Source organism: Carassius gibelio, chromosome A11 (assembly GCF_023724105.1).
Source record: "Carassius gibelio isolate Cgi1373 ecotype wild population from Czech Republic chromosome A11, carGib1.2-hapl.c, whole genome shotgun sequence".
NCBI lineage: Eukaryota > Metazoa > Chordata > Actinopteri > Cypriniformes > Cyprinidae > Carassius > Carassius gibelio.
The window spans coordinates 7,208,796-7,230,339 of NC_068381.1; the positions used below are offsets into that span (position 1 = coordinate 7,208,796).

A 21,544-nucleotide genomic window follows, 5' to 3' on the forward strand; every position below is an offset into this window, starting at 1 on the left:
CCATTTTTCAAAACGCTTATAAACCATACAAAATGAGTTTTTTTGAGAAAGTAAAAGTGCACAAAGTTTCCTGTGAGAGTTAGGGTTAGGTGTAGGGTTGGTGAAGGGCCATAGAATATACAGTTTGTACAGTACAAAAACCATTACGCCTATGGAATGAACCCACTTTTCACAAAAACAAACATGTGTGTTTGTGTGTGATAGACTTAATTGGCGTGTTTTAAATCCAGGTGACCTTCTGGTATTTATGATATACTGATTTTCTCCTACCAACAGCTCTTTGTTCAAGACGCAATATATTAATAAATAGAAGCACATCAGCTGTATTTTCCTTTTTTTTATAACCGGGTATGACAAGTGCTCACAGACCGGTGCACAGACTGCAGTCTAGTGAATGTCCCCAAGGACACATCATCTCTCACGGGGGCTTTTTAAAATAGAATCACTTCCTAAACAGCTTCCGGGTTTTTGACCAGGGGAAAGCGTTGCCAGGGTGTCTTTTCCCAGCTAGAACAGCCATCTATCAGCCAGTCGGCAGACAGGAGGTCAGTTCATGGAGAGATGTAGGAATAGCCTCTGTGGACTGCAAACACCTGTTCTGTACAAACAGAGCTAATTCAGGAAATGGCACTGATTTGATAAAGATTGTACAGTAAAGATTATACAGTGATTGGACACTCATGAAAACAAACCAAAGCCAAACTAAAATCAAAAGTAAAATATTAATAATAACAATTATAATAATTTATTGCATGAACAAGATATCAAAATGATTATTATTTTACAGTTATTTAAATAAACATAGATTGAAGGACGTACAACAAAATTAAGCGATATAACTATTTTACATTTCAAGAAATATATGATTTGTGTTGCAATTGTTTTTAATAGACTTCATTTCTTGAAGTCAAAACCATAATAAAAATATTAATTTCTCATCTCTTACATTTGATTCTGAACATGTACTTTAGGATTTGTGAGATTTATCGTGTGTTATTTGAGCTCAAAATAACTTGTACCCCTGTCAAAGAAGAAAAAAGAAAAAAAAAAACTTCCACATCCAGTTCTGCTACAAATGTAGTTTTGGAAAATGCTCAGGGGAATTCTATTTCCAAAGTGGATCAAATCGCCAGAACATAACATCAAAAAACTATTATGTCAACATTTTCATGCTCACATTATCTTGATAGTATACTGGGATATCTGAATTATTTGAGCTACAGACTTTTTTTATATTTTCTCAATACAATACAGATCTTAATTAGGTTTTGCCGATAATGATGTAAGTTCCAAATGACTTCATTTACAATATCTGACTTTTTTTCACAGCAGTTAGCACCGGTAAGATCAATCACCTGTTCAGTGCTGATTCTTAGTGACACCTTTGGAAAATCTTGCGGAGAAGTTATCGATTCCAGACAGGAAAATAAGTGACTGCTTTCCACTTTGAGAGCAATTGCTGCGAGCAACTCTTCAATCGAACTGCACACAATCACATTTCTCTTTATTGAAAAAAAAAAAAAAAAAAAAAAAAAAAAAATACACTGAGGCCAGTTCAGGGACACTCCCTGTAATATTCAAATCAAGCCAATCGCTGGCAAACAAGAGGCATTTTCTATTTCCAGCGTAAAAGTTGGGGTGTCTGTAGAGAAAACCATATTCATACTTCAGGCAACATTTTTCTTTTTTATTTCATTAAGATGCGCTATTATCTCTTCAAAGATCCTGTCTATGTGACAAGCCAATATTTCAGCAAACATATTAATCCAACAGGGCTTGTTATCAAGGTTTGAGTTTCCAACAATATGCATTGAAGCAAAAAAAGTATTGATTTGATTTTCTTGTCAAACGATAAAAAAAACAAAACAATATACCACATATAATATACCTTTTTATTGGAGGAAAACGTTCCTTTCCCTTCCTTAATAAATACACTTTTGTAAATAAATAAATAAACACACAACAGTGGTTCCTTTTGTTGTGCTGTCACTCAGATAAATACACAGCAAAGTGTTTGAGATTGCAGTCAGGTCTTGTATTGCCACCGCTCATCTTGTGTCCCTGGAGAGTGCCTGTTCTTAGACAATGGAAATATGAAGTATGATCCATCCAAAATGTGTTTTTTCTTCTTTTTTTCATGAAGTGTGATTACATTATAGTCCCTAGTCCTTATAGTCTGAAGTGTGTGTCCATATCTTAGCAATATGAGTACATCCCTCTGAGGATATCACATTTTTACGACCTCATAATTTTCATATTCACAAGCTTTTACAACACCTCTGAGCTCTTTTTAATGGTTTTAATCTATTTAACTCTAATGTTTTTTTAACATCCAGAAAAATATACAAAATTAAATTAAATTAAATTAAATTAAATTAAATTCAGACTATTGAAAAAAAATATATATATATATATATATGTGTGTGTGTGTATATATATATATATATATACAAGGTCAAAAATGAAAAATGACCTTGGTGAGCATATTAGTCTTCTTTTAAAACATTTTAAATATAATATATTCTTCATCTTTTTAAAAGGAGTTGTTATTTTTTATAGTACTCGTCCCTTGTTTATATTGTTTAAATGTATATATTCACTTGTAAACAAGCTTATTTTCCAGGAATTAATTTAGGAAAGCTGTACCTGTGCTTACTTAACCAATCTTTTGTCGCTATATTTGACGATATCCTTTCCATAATGTCGTCAGTCCCTGATTTTCATCTGAAGGCTGCATTAGGAGCATAAAATCTTTGCCGTTGTACTTCCTTGACTCCTTGCTCCAGGTCTGTGCCATTAGTGAGGCATACGTGCAGCACTCCAGTCAGCATATAGATGGGCTGGCAGACCTGTGCGGACTTTGACTGTGAATGGGGATGAGCTGTTTTACATTCAGCAGGGGTTGCTGATGTAGTTTGTAGACACAGGGCCCTGCCAGGCCCTCTCAGTCTCAGCTTAATGCCAGCAGGATCCGAAATGCCACCTCCAACTGCCAACCCATGTTCCCTCGCTTCAAGCATGAGGATTTGAGCTAAATGAGATGTTATGATTGTGTGTGGGAATACATTTACAGTCAATAAGTGCATGTTTGTGGATGCCTCTGTGTCTGTGTGTGTGTGTGTGCTGGTGTGCATGTTTATTTGTTCAGAAGTCAGTTTGATTTGTCTTCCCTTCACAATGAGATATGCTCCACGGTATAAACAACACCACACCCAGTGAGCACGCATTCACCCTGAGCAGAACACGCCGCACAGCACCATCTCCCGCTCCCTTCTCGTGCCAAGACCATTAGGCAAGTGGACCATGCATCCACCAGACTGATCATTCATTTCAGGTCATTGCCACGCATTCATCATCATCTGGGTATGAAGTGAGAGTGTTGTCAATGAAGGAATAAATCAATGATTGGAGTTGATGGTATTGCACTCATTGCACTCTTGTCTTTTACTCATATATAAATTCAAGTATCAGCATATAAACTATATTTTAGATTTTTTGATTGATTTGTGCAGCAATGTAACATTTAGAAGAAGGAAAAATGTGTGTGTAATTATAATTATTCAGAATTAATTTTATTATAATGTATTATGTAAGGAATAATTAATGACGAGCCACTGAATCTTTAGAAAATAATGCACACCCGGTGCATCACTTAACCTCGGGTGTGCATTATTTTGGAATAATTAAATGGACCACAGCCGATTATTACACTTGAACCACACCTCAAGACATTGTTCAGTTGTTGTATTTCAAGACATTCATCATGTTTTTGTCTTTAAAACTCTCATGTGAGTAGGGTTAATTTCCTATGCATCTTATCCATTGCCTGCTAATTCCAAAACGTCATTTTAGAACTATTAATGGGGCTTGAGCTATTGATTGATTGATTGATAGCAGACTAATGCAGTTAATAATAGAGAGAGAGAGAGAGAGAGAGAGAGAGAGAGAGAGAGAGATTAAGTGTGTGTAAATTAAGGCTGATTTATACTTCAGCGTCGGACCTATGCCGTAGCCTACGCATAAACACACTCCCTTATGCCGTAGCCTGACATACACCTCTCCAAAAATCTTAAAGCGCATCAATTCTACGCGGACCGCAAGTGATTGGTCTTCTAGAATCCCTCCCTCCCTATACTTGAGTTTTGTGTGTTGTTGCAGTCTTCTTCTGTAGTTTTAAATAATGATTTAATGAATTGATATTTATTTGCCGCCGTCATTGCTCTAATGCTTCTCCAATGACTCACTTCTTCTTTGGCATTTGTCATGGTACTGCAGGTTACAACAGCAATATGCCCATGGACACTGCAGACTAGCAGTTCGCGTGTGTACTGCATGTCTACGGAGACAACAACCCAGAAGTATAAATGAAAACTGATGCATAGCCTACGGTGTTAAGGCTACGGCATAGGTCCGACGCAAAAGTATAAATCAGCCTTTACCTCTGTGAGTCTGTGCATCTCTCAACAGTGTTTGGCAAGTGTCTCTACTGATCGCAAAGCTGTAAGTTCATCTGCTCCAACAACAGTGCTATTATTACCTCACTAGTGAAAAATGTCATGTAGCTTTTAAATTGCTAAACTATTGTGACGAGTGGGGTGGGTCCGAGAGCCGTGGGAACGGAGCAAGGCCGGTGGAGTGATTTGGAAATTATCGACACCAGCTCCACTCACCGGTGGAGTCATCTCACTCATCGAGTCCCAAGGAGGAGATCGGGAGGATACAAAAGTGGAGCGATGACGGTGAAGGTTTCACGTCCTTCACTGTCATCGCTCCTCTTTTGTATCCTTCCGATCTCCTCCGTGGGACGTGGGACTCCCTCTATTTATTCCACTCTTTACTATATTTATTTGGTATTTATTTGGTCATTATATTTATTTGGTCAATGTCTGTGTGGGGTTTGGTTCTTTTGCCGTTGCAGGCTGTAAGGACCTTTGAAATAACTGAAAACATTTGGCGAAATAATATGGAAATGTAATGAGGTCAAGACCTGCCTGGAACTACTGTACTTTAGCTGAGTGTTTCCCTGAAAATAATTGCACACCTTTAAATGTTCGTCAGCCAGTAAGATTTAAGTAGTGAAGTAGTCTAGTGTCATTTTATACATTAAAACACATAAAAACAATAAAATACAATTTTAATAGAATAGAATAAAATTATTTCAATTTATATACACTACATTTTATTACTTTTTACAATGCTATTAATAATAATTTCCACAATACTGTTAATATTTCATTGATTTATACCACATCACCATGTTTTTGCCTTTATTATTGAAAATAAATAAATTGTTTGTAAGCTCCACAAGTGCACTAATGGTGACAAGAAGTGCAGGTTTAATGAAATGCTTGGTCTAATTTTAATTGTAAAGTAATAATTTGAACGGTTTGCAAATAATATTTTAAACATGATAAAATTAAATGACATTAATCACGCAAATGATAGCAAACTGACTTTTTTTTTTTTTTTTTTTTTGCAAAAAAAAAAGATATTACTGTCTATTATTTACCATTTTCATTGTAAAATAGTAGTCTAATCTTAAATGTTTCTCTACCTACCTTGCTCTGTTTTTTTAGGTCCCACTTCCTCCATTACCTCTTCAGAGAAAACACCTGCTAACAATTGTATGATCAAAAATATTACCAAACAAGTAACTGTAAGAATTATTTTATTTTATTTTATTTTATTTTATTGTTTGCTATGGCTCACCTGGGGTGTCATCACTGGTCATCCTGTGTGAAATTTTATATTGGCAGTGTATGATATCTGTGTGTGCAACTGTGTGTTTCCTTGCTGTGACAAAACAAAAAGATTAATCAAAAGCAGGTCTAACTAAGCCATCATGGGTCAGGGTGCGACTCTCTAAAGTTTCCCCACTTGACCATTGTTTATGGCCATGTCCCACAGATTTACAACACTGTGTTTTATGAAGTACCATCAGAGGTACAAATGAGTTGTCGAGGGCCAACGTCAGCATTTAAAGCCAGGCACCATACCGTGATGCACGGCGGATATACTCGGCGTCCAGGGACCCGTTTTTTGTTTTTGCACTTTAGTACAGTATAGTATGTGCTTTTATTTTATCTCTGCTTCTTTTAGAAAGCACTGCATCATCATATCGAGCTGATCTCAGAGGAGAGATTACTTTAAATGATTGTGAGTCATTGTTTTAGAAGGGTCTGCAGGATGAGCGTTGGGAACAGGGGAGAGTAATATCACAGTCCGTCTATTGACATTTTCTTGAACTAACCACTGCAAAGCAAAAAAAAAAAATATATAACCTCCTTTAGAACAAGCCACAAAGTGAAGTTTACTACTTTCAGGGAGATGTTTAAATACTACATTTGGGCCTAACTAGGCAGAGTTTGTACTATTTTGCCATAACTAGACAAAAAAAGGTTTCACTTGTGAAATTCACCTTCTAATAATACTGTTTCCGGGTCCAAGTCTCTTCTTAAAGTGAGAAACAGTGCAAGGCTTTTAGAAACTCACAGTGTAGACTACTGCCTCTGGCTCACATATTTTAATGATTCAGAAAAGATAAATCACTGTCTGGCCGAATGACATTTCGGTATGGAGATAAAGGGTAGGATCATGGTTTTTCGGCAGTACAGCAAAGTGTGAGTGTATATTAGCCTTTTGTTGTTTACTTTTGGACCTGAAGGAGCATTTGGACGCAGAAACTGTAACGTTTGACATCAGACTAAACCAAGTGTATTATCTAAAAAAAATAAATAAATAAGACACAGAGGTGGAAGTGTGGTTAACTAATGCTCTATCTAGATGATCTATTCCCACACAAGTGTTGACCTTGAATCTTTGAGCTAGTCATTTTGATGACACTGTAGTCCCGGAATGAAAAGTAATTGACTTAACAAAGGCTAAATAAACAATAAAAATCTGAAAATGGACAAACTATCTATCACTTATAATTTTACTTAAACTGTTTTCTGATTTTTAATTGTGATTTATTATTATTATTATTGTTGTTGTTGTTTTCTTCTCAGGACTACAGTTTGAGTTTGTTTGTGGTGGGACACTTATTACTGGTGCACTCTTAGTGCTCGCTCGGCGCATTAGTTGTGTTCCTGTGTTTGAAACTAAGCTAAAACAGAACCATTTCAACACAGCAGCGGTGTTTCATTGTTGAATGGTTCAGTGTTTTTTGTTTTGTTTTGTTTTTTAATCGGTTAAATGAATGATTCAGTGATTTGCTCTTAAGGTTAGTCAATTCCTTTGTTCCTGCATGAACAAATCAGCTGAATTAATGATTCATTGACTCAATCAGAAAGACAGTTCACCTGCTTTGACACCACTACTGGTGCAACAATGTCAGTACTGTCAGTTTGTCATAAAATTAATTTAGCATCACTGCTAATAGCAAACTGGCTGGATATCTAAAGATATATTTGCTGAGAAAAGCTCCCAAATTGTGATAAACTAAAGAGAATATATTATTGTGTCAGATGTTCATGTGGTGCATACTGTGTGTGTGTGTTTATAAGAGTGAGAGAGGTTTTCAGATGTCCTCTCCTTATTCTTCCACGCTAAATGCACCAATAATATTTGCTCCAAGTGTTGACAAGCTTTATCTTTGTTCAAGGTTTACACTCAAAGAATTCAAATGAGCCTCTGTTTTGTTGCCAAGGAGTTGCCTAATCAAAGTCACTGAATTGTTGCTGTGACAAATTTAATTAATTTTCTTTTGTTCCCGTTGAGTGACACCATTCCTTTCTTTCCCTCCAGTGAGCTATCTGCAAATTATTCCACCACCTAATGTCCTTATTCATATCAGCACAGCTGCCAAGGAAACTTTGTCATTGATATCAATGCAGTTATTCAGAGGAGTAACGCTAAAGTATTTTGCTATTCAGAAACCCTCCACTGAGACCAAGAGCAGGGGATCATGAAGGATAGACCCCCCGAAGTAGATATGGCTATTGTCTTATTGGAATAATGGATATCTTCTCCAGTCCAAACATTTAGGTAAAAAAAAAATATTTTCATATTGGCAAAGGTATGCCAGATTACTCTTGGATTCACAGCATATAGCTGTGTTATTTCTAAACACAAATTATGACAGTGTTATTACTGTTAACTACAACTAGTAATTGAAATCAGGGTTATTAATTTTAACTAAAACTAAAACCATAATCAAACATACAAATATTTGCTGAAAATTATTGTTTTAATACATTTTATCTCAGCTAGTTCAACATATTTAAATTCATTCTAAGTAACTAGAATAACTAAAATAAAATTAATTAACTAAAACTAAAATATATAGACGTATTTAAACTAGATTTAAAATAAATGATTTGGAAAAAAAGACAACAACAAAATAAACAACACAAACATAACTAAAACCTTAACTCATATGAAAACAGAAAACATAAAATAAAATCTCATTCAAAATGCACAGAATGGCTATAATGGTATATCCATACTTAAAGTTAATAAAATAAATATTAAATTAACATAACATAATTTATTATTATTATTATTATTATTATTATTATTATTATTATTATTAATATTATTAATATTATTAATATTATTAATATTATTATTATTAATAATAATAATAATAATAATAATAATAATAATAATGATAATAATTAAACTAAGCTTCCCTAGCTAAACCTATTACTAAAATTTAAATTTAATTAAAAAAAAAATGATAAAAAGTGTCAAATATAAACAAATTACAAGATGTATTCAGCTGCTTTTACAAATCCACCTTCCATTTTCTTTAAAGTTGGACGAACATGTGATGTTCCCATGGCGATTGCACAAGGGTGAACCTGGTGGTTGCCATTTTTGTTTCTGTGCTTTGCCTTATTTTTATTTTCATTCAAGGCTTTTGTGCTTTATCACACAGAGAGGCATGAATTCTAGTCTGTGGATGAAAAGGGGAAAAGCAAATAATATTTTCTCTAAACTGGTGTGAGGTAGAAGCCAGGCCTGCAAAATAATGACCCCGCTGAAATCCTCCAAAATACAAAGCATTTCCTCCGCTGAGCCGCTGTGTGATAAATAACAGTGTCGGCTTCTCAAAATGGATGTTTGGAGTAAAAACATTGAGGAAATGTACTTCAGTACAGGCGGGTTCAGCTGAAATGGTTCACCCACACACACCATCAATCATTACAGCCTCGGACCACGGAGACACATGTTCTGCTGCAGCCTTTAGGTTCTCTTTTCATTAAGTCTTTCGTAGGCATTAAGTGCTGTCCACTCAAGTGTCCGTTTCAATCCTCTGCGCACTGATCTTCCCACGAAGTAAAATTAAATCAAATCCTCATTTCTAGACTCTGATGATTTATGAGTGTAAAATGAGATGGACATAATCAAATCTCTATGCATAAGGCCGAGTCGCTATTACTAAGATATAGTCTGAACCTTGATGATGTCGGGTCACTTGAGTGGGGATTTTGACTGACCCATGCTGCGATGCATAAATACTTCACTGGCCCGTAATGATTTACGCAAACTGAAGTTGGTTCCAGCTGGATTCAGACTAGAAGCACTGTATCCCTAGAAAGCATTTCTGCTATTGGGATAAAAATAAAAATAAAACAAGCATTTTTCAAAGCATAAACTAAAACGTCTCTGAGAGGGAATGATAAGGTGCATCCCCTAGCAGACACTATGGCGACTGCTGTCAGCAAGATCTCTATCTGAAGCATGTTTGAAACAACTCCACTTCTATTGGCCCACATAGCCCGTGACGAACACGTCACCAACTTGGTTGTCTGAAGGAGACATGAAAATAAGCAAGCCCTAGGCATTGCGAGGAGATGCTGCATTTATTTTCCTCTTGTGGAACCATGGCGTTACAGGAATAACCTGAGATGTTCCCCTTCTAGGTAACTTATGTAGCATCCTCTAGTGGACGCTATGGGGAATGGAACACCCACTCAGCCATGACATGGTGCATGCTAGTTCACCTGGTGAGAGAGTACCAAGGGAAGTGACAGACATACACTGACCCTTCCCTCAGAAATGGGGCAACCCACTGATGCCTGGGGCCACTAACATATCTCAGAAAAATGGGGAACCCAGACAATCAGGAGGAACTTCCCATTAGACGAGCTAAGAACACAGCTATCCTCAAAGCAGCATGCAGGGCCCAGGGGGAATGCCCACTTCAAAACACCATGAGGGGCAGCCCACCTCCACTACCTGAATAAGTGTAAGGGGTAAGGGAAGTACGCCATCTATTTAAAACCTTAACAGTGGAGATGGCTAGAAAGAAGCTCCAGGGACTGCCTACTTCAAAAACCCTGAGAAGGGTGCAGTCCAACCACTGGGGTTAATTGGAAAGCATCAAGCAGTGTTCTAATCAGAGCAAGGTTTAGGACTGGAATGCTTCTCATCCAACACCATCCTATAAACCACTTTTTTCCTCTTAGTGCTCTGTGCATGACTCCTAGAGGGAGGAGGGGTGCGAGTGGCCACGTTACTCTTCTGATCCTGCCTATGATCCTCCAATCAAGTCGTACCTGCATCCTTAGAGGTTTGATAGGAAGACTTGGGATGGCGGGGAATGAGCTTCCTGAAGACAGTGGACTACATCTTCACCTCCCTGAACTTTTCAGAGATGAAGTTAGGTTGTGAGGATTCAGTGCTCACACTATCATCACCATTTCCTACCACGTCCATGTCCTCACTCTCACTGGATGAGCCCAAAATAGTGCTATCTGCAGGATTCAATAAACAAGGAGAAAGAGTGTCCAGATCCCGCCTTGTATCTGAGCTTGCAGCAGTTTTCAAAATGTGTCTGAGATTGCAGCAGCTTTCAAAATGTCCATACCCTTCTCAAACTTCTCTGCAAGCTCGACCTGCGCACCCTGTGAACTGAGTCTTTGCCCTGCCTTGGCAGCAGTGGGACCCGAAGGTCAGGATGCAGAGAAGAGAGACAAACGGGAACTGAGCTTTCTCATTGGAAATTCTCACGAGCGCATTCATTGCCATCAAGTACCAAACATTTGTGTTCCTCACCAAGACACATAATGCATGGATAGTGTCCTCAGGTGTCAGAAACCTTGGACACAGAGGCACCCACTTCCTAAAATGCTCTCACTTGTCTTGGTTTCTGCATAACACCTTCACATGCATTATCAAATAAACAGCTCCTGAAGACAACAAAAGTTGGTGACTTGTTCGGCAGACACCCTTTTATACTTCAGGGCACCTGCCTGTGATATTATGAGTTGAGTGGGGCAATGGGATTGGAGTTGTTTCACACATGCTTCAGACATCGGTCCTTCCGGTGGCAGTCCCCATATGGTCTGCTAGAGGACACAGTACAAGTTCCCTAGAAGGGGAACTAGTTTACTTGGTGGACTGAATGTGTCACCCCTTAAAAAAAAAAAATGTCGCAAAAGGGGGGTTTCACAGCTTTACCTTAGAAGAGCCTTTCAGTGAACACTTTTTTAAAATAAATATTTTTATTAGTGTAAAGAACATGCAAATAATCTTAAGAACCTTTTGTGGAATGGAAGGATTCCATGTATTAGTCCACCTTTGAATAAAATGATGAACCGGCTTTCTCTAAAAAGTCTTAAACTTCAAGAGGAGGTATTTAGTATTTTTGTATCGTATTTTTGGTTGCAACAAATTAAAATTAGAAATTGCAACCTATTATTCCAAGAATAAGCTCTCTTGTCCCGAAAAGACAATTAAACCTCAGGTTGCTATCAAATGCCTGTTGGTTATCAAGCCATATTGCTTTGACCTATCTAGTCATTCTGAATCAGCGGCTGAAGGGATGTCGAGATCGTAATTTGGACAGTGCCATGGCTCATCCTCATTGTTGCCATGGTGTTTTTTTTTTGTTGTTGACACTATTTTTTAAAAGGCTCGGACTGACAAATTCTGTTCAAGGCATTTGTAAAGGGCTCTTCAGACCACACTGCATGCACACAAAAAAATGGACTGTATTGAAAATTGAATATGTCACTCACCTGGCCAAGGCTGCTCCTCTGTTTGTCTGACAGGTAAAGTGACCTTTGCCGCAGTCGTCAAGTGATCCGGGTAGTGAGAACCTTCGGGAGATCTCTCTCTAGCATACTTATCTGCCATATTGCTTTCTGGGCACCTCCAGGGATGGGTCTCTGCTCCAATAGCTGTCTGGTAAAGAGGATTAGAGCTCTATAAGACATTTGTGTGTGGCCCCAAAATTCTCGCCCTGCTTTGTCTAACCATAAGGCAGAGTTTTGAATGCTCTGTTATTGTAGATATTTGCATAATAAGGAATTCATATGATGAAGTGTTTGGTTAAAGAAAATAATAAATATGGGAATCTAATAATGTTTTAAAAAAAAATAAAAAAAGGACCGTCAGACTTATCACATTTAGCTGTAACATGCATGAACACATGTTGTCCTTTTCATATTTAGCACAAACAAACAAGCTTCCAGCATAAAAAAGGAATGACTAAGAATGGGCTGTTATTTTCAGAACACAATTTGGCAGGTCATTTACAACATTTGGTGCACCATAATGAGAAATATTAATTTAGCATGAGTGATTTTATTTATTTATATTTTGTATTTTATGTGTCTATAATCGTGACTGCATGTGGTTTTTCTCGAGGAGTGGCTTTTTTTTCTGGAAACCCTACCATAGAAGCCACATTTGGGGATAATGTTTTATATTGTTGTCACATGCACACAATGACCCCTCTTTGTCATAAATTCCTGCAACTGCTTGAGATTTGCTGTAGCCATCTTGGTAGCTTCCGAGCAGTTTCCTCTTGACTCTTTCATCCATGTTGGAGTGAATGTCCTAATCCAGGGAGGGTCTGTATTGTGTTATATTCCTTCAACTTCATAATAATAGACTCTACTATGCTTCTAGGAGTTGATAAAACCTTTGAAATTTGTTTGTATCCATTTCCTAACTTGTGCCTATCCACAACTTTATCCTGGACATCTTTTGACAGTGCCTTGCCACCCATAGTTGACTGTTTTCTTCAGTTGCACTAGGACTGAAATGCTCAAGTAAAGCACTTTTTATCCTGGCCATCAAAATGGCTAAAGCTGATCCCAGAAGGTGATTAGATACACCTGATTGAGTTTACAAGTCTTTTCTTGTTTTTCTTTTTTTCGTGGTGGTGGTGGGGGGGTGGGGTGATCCTTTTTCCAACTTGGTGATTTTCTATTTTAAATTTTTTTCTTTCTGACATTTTGGTGTTGTATCTTTCACCTGGATGTTATAGGTTGTTATAAATAAATAGAGCGGTGTCCGTCTTCGTTTCAGGAAAATGTGGGGGTGATTATTTTCTATACCCACTGTAAATGCCACCACTGTGCTTTTTAACCTCATTGTATATTTTGGTCCTAACATATTTAAAAAAATACCAAATGAACTGAGAAATTATTGTTTTTAATGGAGATGACGATGATGATAATGTAAATAGTAATAGTAGTAGTAGTAGTAGTAGTAGTATTTACATTTTCTTTAATTATATTTACACATAATCATACCACAGTGTGCTTGTCATTGGTGTTGGTGTGTGTGTGTGTGTGTCTGTGTGTGTGTGTGTGTTTGGTGTGGGGAATTTAAAAAATCTGTGCCTTGGAGGATCATGACTGTGGTCTCTGTTTAAACCAGGGGTCTCCCAGAGGGTCTTCACTAGAGTCTGCGGGGTGATTCAGCCCCAGCTGCTGCTGTCACAGTTGGGTCCATGGGGCAAGTTGGCCCAGGAGCTAGAACAGGGAACAAGTGGAAAGGACAGGAGCAGATGTGTGCAGCCCTGTGACCAATGTGTCACACTGGGTGACAGTGAAACGACCTTGATCATGGGCCAGACACCAATCGACTCTGCAATACGTGAGTATGAGGGAGACGGTGAATATGTGTGTGTTGCTCAATTACAGTTCATGAAGTGCATGATAACAGTAGAAACCATGAGCGGATGTTAATTATGCGACTCGATAATGCCTGTTTGTAATGCTGTCATCATAAAGATAATTTTGCCTGTGTGTTTTCCCTGTCTGTGTACAATGCATTCCCCGCCTTTACCTTCTTCTCTCTTTGATCATAATCAAATGTGTGAAATAATTCATAAATGTCTTGTTTCAGATATACTGGCAGTAATGATGGTTGCAGGAATAGATCTTTTGAGTCTTATTTTATTTATTTTTTTCAGTCTCACCCCGTGTCGGTGGTAATTAATGTAAGGCTAGCCTGAGCGAGCACGCCCTGGTGTTCATCAAATGAGTTTTATGTGGCAGTGATTCATTTAAAGGTCGTCACTAAATTAGCATTACTCTATCCAAGTCATTACTAAGAATAGCTCACAGCAAACAAACTAACTGTTTTGATTGTTTTTTTCATGAACGTCTTTGATGGATGAAGGTTCTAATCACAGGAGGAGATGAGAAAGTACTCAACCTTTCTATTAGTACTGTTTTTATATCGCAAAGCAAAGCACCTATATGAGACAGTTGTGGCTTAATGGTTAGAGAGTTGGACTTGTAACCCAAAGGTTGTAGGTTCATGTCTCAGTTCTGGAAGGAATTGTAGGTGAGAGGAGTGAGTTTCCATCATTCTTTTTCGTTTTGATTTAGATGTTCATGTGATTTTGATTTTCTGCAGTGGTTTCCCTGCCTTCTCGCATTTGCTGCTCTTGAACACTCAGTGGCGCTATAACTGTAGAGTTTCACAAACTTTGCATTTAAATGCAGGTTATTAAAACTGCAGGATGTAAGTTTTGCCCTTTTGTTGTCATCTCTGTTTGAAAACCTGTGACTGCAGCTGTGTGCAGAATTATATTCCATGCGTGGAGTTGTGCTCACCTGCGGATGAATCTAATATTTTGAGGTGTGTGACAGTCAGTCACTGCACCGGTGTGGATATTTACTGTACTTCGCAATCACAGATTCTAGCTATGTCTTGGAATACATAAACCAAATATGAATTTTCACCTTATACTGTAACCCGAACAAGTAACAAGTCTGCCACATTTGTTTTGACCAACTGAGGAAAAAATCATTGCAATAAATCGTTCTACCAATGGTGATTTAATCTAAATTAGCTCATATTACAACAAACCATGCAAATTATTATTATTGTTATACTTTGTATAACAACATTAGCATTGCGTGACTATAAATATTATAGTCATATTAGCATGTGATTTCAGTTTCTGTACAGTCTAATCTCTAATTGTCATACCATTCAAATTTCATATCAAGAAATAATTTTAACCCAAAAAAACTAATTATGCTCCCTTTCAAACTGGTTGTGTTTAAAATACAGATCTTGTGTAATCTCAGACTATCTGCAATCAGAAGCGCATTTAAAACTGGAATATAATTTAATTTCACTCACATGTGTTTCATAAACACACAATCCTTTCTAGATTATAATCCGCCATCATAATGATAAAATGATTTATTCCAACTGCTGTGAGAAAAGATCATAAATTATCCACCTCCTGCAGGATCCTCACATGCAACAGCCTAGTAGTCGGGACAACTTTATGTTTATGGACATGACGTATGAGGAATTTCCCACAAAAACCTACTTGTAATTAGAAAACATTATTTTAAGATAAGTGTTGTGAATTGGGGAAGAAGTAAGGTGATTATTTTGATCATTGGCTGGTCATGTACTTGCTCAAATATTGATGAAAAAAAAAAAAAAGATACAGACTGCAGCTTTTACATTAACCAATATTAAATTTCATGATTTCTAATTATTGGCAAGATTTTAGAAACACTGCATTACTTGTTGGTTTACATTAACTTTTTTAAATTGGAAAGTCATTTTAGAGGTGGGGCAAGTTATTACATTTTGATGAAAGATTACAAAAACTAATATTATTCTTCTTTGAAATGACATGAATCAATGAATAATGCATAACAAATCCAGGAATGTGCATTACAAATGTAAATACGGTCCATTTTGGTTCACACTGACTTTAATTCAAAGTTTATCTTGGGGGGTAGTATTAAAAAAATGTAATTTAAGTCACTTTAGATAAGAAAATGTCTGCAAAATGAAGAACAATGTAACATAGTGTTTAAATTCAACCCTCCTGCTCTGCTCTGACACATCCTCATGCTCAAATTCACTGTAGCATCCACACCAGTTTATGGAAGTTTTTGTAAATATTCAGCTTTGTAAATGGCCTTTTGAGTGTCTGTTTGAGCAGAGAATATTGAATGACAGGTAATCAGAGGAATAATTAAAAAAAATGGTTTATGTCATATTTCAAGCCTACAGAAAATTACAATCGTAATTTTCACCCAGACACAGATGAACCTCCTCCACTCTAAAATAAATAAAGTGCCCCAAGATTGCTTTCGCCCATTTTTAATGTCTTTAGTGTATTGTGTTGTGACCCTGGCTCATTCTGTCAATCTCACAATCCCCTCTGGCTCCCTCATTAGTGTCTACCCTCTTCCTCCTTCCACCGGACTGTCGGCAGAAAAGATGGACTGCTTCATGAGAGGGAGTTGATGTTGCCCCAACTACCCTAATTGAACCAGGAAGATGTATCTGTTGTGCTTTCACCATGGCAGACTTGAAAAGTCAAACAATCAGCCTGCCTCCTCAAGGGAGGAAAGATGGAAGGAGGGAATGAAAAAAGTAAGTTAGACGAAGATCTTTGAGTTGTGTCTCTCTCAGTGCTGGAGGATGTCTGTGGGACACTGGAAATCAGCTTATCCTTTGCAACATTCTGCTCTTCTGATGAATATGTGTCAGGTAAAAATGGATGTTTCAAGTTAAAGTGGACAGAAAATACAGTTTAGAATAGCGGATAAGAGGAAAGAGCCCGTAAAATGGACAATCCATCAGTGTCTGAACAGGAGTGGTGGGGACAGAGTAATACGCCTTACACTGACTCCTCTTATATGTGGTAAAAGCCCATATGAAAGTGCTCCAAATTATCAACATCCAGACAAAATACAATCATCTTTTTTTGACTTCTGAACCTACGTATTTATCAACAAAACATGAAGGGAAACACATACATTTTGGGTGAAATGTACAGTGAGGGTGTATTTTTGCAAGGAAAAGTAGAACCGGTGACCGATATCCAACAACATACACTCTGTATTTACTCTAGAGTATGTCATATATACTGCATGTGTCCAATTTCCTAAAATTATTTTTTGCGCTCAAATACACTTTAAACAGAGTTTACATGATGCGTTTTATAACTGACTGTAATTTGTGTTGTCATACATATAAAGAAGCATGTGAAAATAAACGTCAGCCTACAGTTTTTCCAAAAAGGGCTCATTAATGAATTGTAGGATGTGAGTTGTTTTAAAAGAAAACATATAATTCACACCATTCACACCATTAACAGCTCCTGCAACCCATCCTGAACACCTCTCCAATCAAGCACTCTCACCATTCACACCTCCTGCATCCCCCCTCTCAGGTGGGCTACCTGCAATTCAGATCAGCGAGGATGCGGTGCGCCAGGTCTTCCGGAAGCAGAAAAGGAAAAAAGCACCAGGCCCAGATTGTGTTACACCAGCCTGTCTGAAATCCTGTGCTGACCAGCTGGCCCCCATCTTCACACAGATCTTCAACAGATCGCTGGAGCTGTGCGAAGTCCCTTCATGCCTCAAACGTTCCACCATCATCCCCATCCCTAAGAAACCCAAAATTACAGGACTAAATGACTACAGGCCTGTGGCTCTAACGTCTGTAGTCATGAAGTCATTTGAAAAACTGGTGCTGGCCCACCTGAAGGACATCACTGGACACTTGCTGGATCCTCTTCAGTTTGCCTACAGAGCAAACAGGTCTGTGGACGATGCAGTAAACATTGGACTGCATTATGTTCTGCAACACCTAGACAGACCGGGGACTTATGTGAGGATCCTGTTTGTGGACTTCAGTTCGGCCTTCAACACGATCATCCCAAACCTCCTCCTGCCCAAACTAAATCAGCTCTCCGTGCCCACCTCCATCTGTCAGTGGATCAACAGCTTCCTGACAGACAGGCAGCAGCTAGTGAGGCTGGGAAAATACACATCCAGCACCCGTACAATCAGCACCGGAGCTCCCCAGGGCTGCGTTCTCTCCCCACTGCTCTTCTCCCTGTACACTAATGATTGCACATCTAAGGACCCCTCTGTCAAGCTCCTGAAGTTTGCAGATGACACCACACTCATCGGCCTCATTCAGGACGGTGACGAGTCTGCTTACAGACAGGAGGTAAAAGAGCTGGCTGTCTGGTGCACTCTCAACAACCTGGAGCTTAACACGCTCAAAACAGTGGAGATGATCGTGGACTTCAGGAGAAACCCCCCTGCACTCCCCCCACTCACCATCATGAACAGCACTGTGACTGCAGTGGAGTCATTCAGGTTCCTGGGAACCACCATCTCTCAGGACCTGAAGTGGGACATTCACATTGACTCCTTCGTAAAAAAGGCCCAGCAGAGGTTGTACTTTCTCCGCCAGCTGAGGAAGTTTAACCTGCCACAGGAGCTGCTGAAACAGTTCTACTCCACCATCATTGAATCCATCCTCTGCACTTCAGTAACTGTCTGGTTCAGCTCAGCTTCTAAATCTGACCTCAGAAGACTACAGAGAGTAGTCCGGACTGCTGAGCGAATCATCGGTTCAACTCTCCCTTCTATTCAAGAACTGTACTTATCCAGAGTGAGAAAAAGGGCTGTCAAAATCACTCTGGACCCCTCACATCCAGCACACTCCCTCTTTGAACTGTTGCCATCTGGTCGACGCTACAGAGCACTGAGCACCAGAACGACCAGACACAGGACCAGATTCTTCCCTCAGGCAATCCATCTTATGAACAGCTGATAATAACGGCGAACACACTACACTTTATATTTATATACACACACACTTTATTTATCTAACACACATACTTAGTATACACTTAAATTTTGCACACAATATATATGTACATACATAACTTCATTTTGTAATATACCTGCCTACAATTGTCATTTGTATATTGTCATTCACTATCTACTTATTTGTATTTTTTATTCTTTTATTATGTGTTTTATGTTCTGTCGCTGTCATTCTGTTGTACTGCGGAGCTTCTGTCATGAAAACAAATTCCTCGTATGTGTAAACATACCTGGCAATAAAGCTCATTCTGATTCTGATTCTGATTCTGATTCTGATAATTGTTTTTTTTCCACTCATATTATCCATCCATCCATACAGGCGCTCCACACTCCAGCCCAGCAGGTGGCAAAATCCCTTTTATGTTGGTTTGCCACAACCATTAAATGACAGAAGAAGTAGAAGTAGTTAAGTTTGAAGTAAATGATGTACTAAATAGTATTGTGTTTTACCCCACATATTATGTTTTAGGAAACCATCAACCATTGAGGTGATTTTTCTGATTCATTTATATTCGCTGGAAAGTTTATTATCCGTTGATTTCCTAGGAATTATCACACGGGATTTAATAAATGGTGCTTTAAATATGATAGGTGTATGGTTAATATTTTATGTATTATATTTTTTCTACATCATAATTTACACATTTATACCTCAAGCATGCATTTTGAATTTGCATCGTTTTTATATTATACATGTTTATTTGTACAGTATTTACATATGACAATGATCAAAGAATGTTTGTACTCATAACATTAGTGTGAGGGAGCTACATCAGAATGCCAAATTACTATAGATAATTCAGAGAAAGCAGTTTATGAGTCTCATATTTAGAGTCAACTTGTTTTCCACAATTTCAATGCATTTCCGCCTCTAGAGATCCATGTTCCTCTCCAAAATTGCGACATTTGTGTATGCGATGCCGGTGTCTGTGAAGTCCATTAGCCCATGAGGTGTCCCATTTCTCATTGTAGGTTTCAAAAGTGCCCCCTTTACTTCTCAGATGCTGTGACCTTTTGACAAGCCTACACAATTCGGATGTTGTTCAGATGGTTGCCCCACAGTGGACAGTCTACGCAACATTACATAATCAAAATGGGGACTCGAAGGAGGACCACTGGCATTCGGGACAGAACCCATATTTGTATTGGCCAGACATGACATCATGACGACTGGTACGTTCCCATTGGCCCGCATGGCCTTAAATGAAGCAACTTACTTCTCCCACCCATGCCTCTGACATTTATCGTGTCTTATACTATAGTGATCCTTTTTTTTCCAGGTTTAACTCCTACCTCTCTACCCAATTCTTTGCTTTTATACAGGGCTGTAAAATCAGCATTTAATGTGTCCCATCAACCGTGAGGAAAATGTAAGTCTGAACCTGAGTAACTTTCTCTCTTTCTGTCTTTCTGCCTCTCTCTCACAGACTTGGCTCATATAGTATCTGTTTACAATAGCTTTCACAGATTTTTGCACTGCGGAAATATATTTAGTTCAGTTAAGTGCATTTTGGTTTCAAATCAAAGAGTATTGATCATTGAGAAACACTGACTGAATGGTTGTTCTTTTGTTTGCAGCACTTAAGCACTAAAGCATGCATCTCCATTTTGCCCTGCAGTCCTGTTTAACCGGTTTATCTGTGCTGGTTTGTGGCATGTTTGCATCATTGCTCCTATTGAAATGTGTGCTTGACAGTGTGTGCATCGCTAGCAGTAGGCAGGATTGATTCTAATTGAATCCACCCTGAATACACTGACAATATAAAAGATACAAAAGAACTGCAATTAATCTGTTTAATGTGGGACAGAAATGAACAGAGAGAAGGACAAATAAGAGATCTTTTCTCAGAAATTTCGCAGGATTACAGCTTCCATGTTTTGTGAGTGAAATGACATTGCACTGGCTTAGAAGTTAGATGGATCTCTAGTTAAGAATACTGTTTAAAAGTTACTGTTAAGCAAGGTTTTTTATTAATACTTTCATTCAGCAAGATTAATTATGTAAAAATTACCAAATGTGACATGACATTTATGTTACAAAATATATTTATTTCTAATTAATGGTGTTGAACTTTTTATTCATTAAAAAAAAAATAATAATAATAATAATAATATATATATATATATATATATATATATATATATATATATATATATATATATATATATATATATATATATATATATATATATATATATATATAGTATAACAGTTTCCCTAAAATGAGCAGCAGAACTGTTTTCAATGTTGTTGATAAAAAATGTTTCTTGAGCATCAAATAAATGCATTCTATGTGAGCATAAGAGACTTGTAATAGTAGCAACAGCATTATTTGTTGTTTTGTATTAAACATTTTGCATGAAAATCTGATTAATTCTAGAGAATCAGTGTGTTCAGAAGTTTCATGAAATCATACTGTAGTGTAGATGAACCAATTCAGAAAAACAAGTCACCAATTTCTGTCTGTTATTTTAGGTCATCTATTTTACAGCTAAAATTTAAGGTCTATTGTTTTTTTTTGTTTTGTTTTTTTTTAATTCCACAATTAAGATTAATTGTTTTTGTACAAAAAATAAATACAAATAAAATACTTTGATAATATTCCCAAGGGATATATAGATTAAATCCCCCACTCAATAGTTTGTGTACAAACATGACTCAGTTTGTAGTGTAATGTTCTTGA

At 37.6% G+C, this 21,544-nt stretch overlaps 1 long non-coding RNA gene across 1 annotated transcript; it reads left to right on the forward strand.

The window, feature by feature from the left end:
* The first annotated feature begins 19,265 nt into the window (after positions 1–19,265).
* LOC128022756 (uncharacterized) lies at positions 19,266–20,818 on the forward strand. Its single transcript, XR_008186004.1, has 4 exons — positions 19,266–19,348; positions 19,862–20,033; positions 20,184–20,230; positions 20,439–20,818. It is a non-coding gene; the product is annotated as an uncharacterized LOC128022756 (long non-coding RNA).
* The last annotated feature ends 726 nt before the right edge of the window (positions 20,819–21,544 follow it).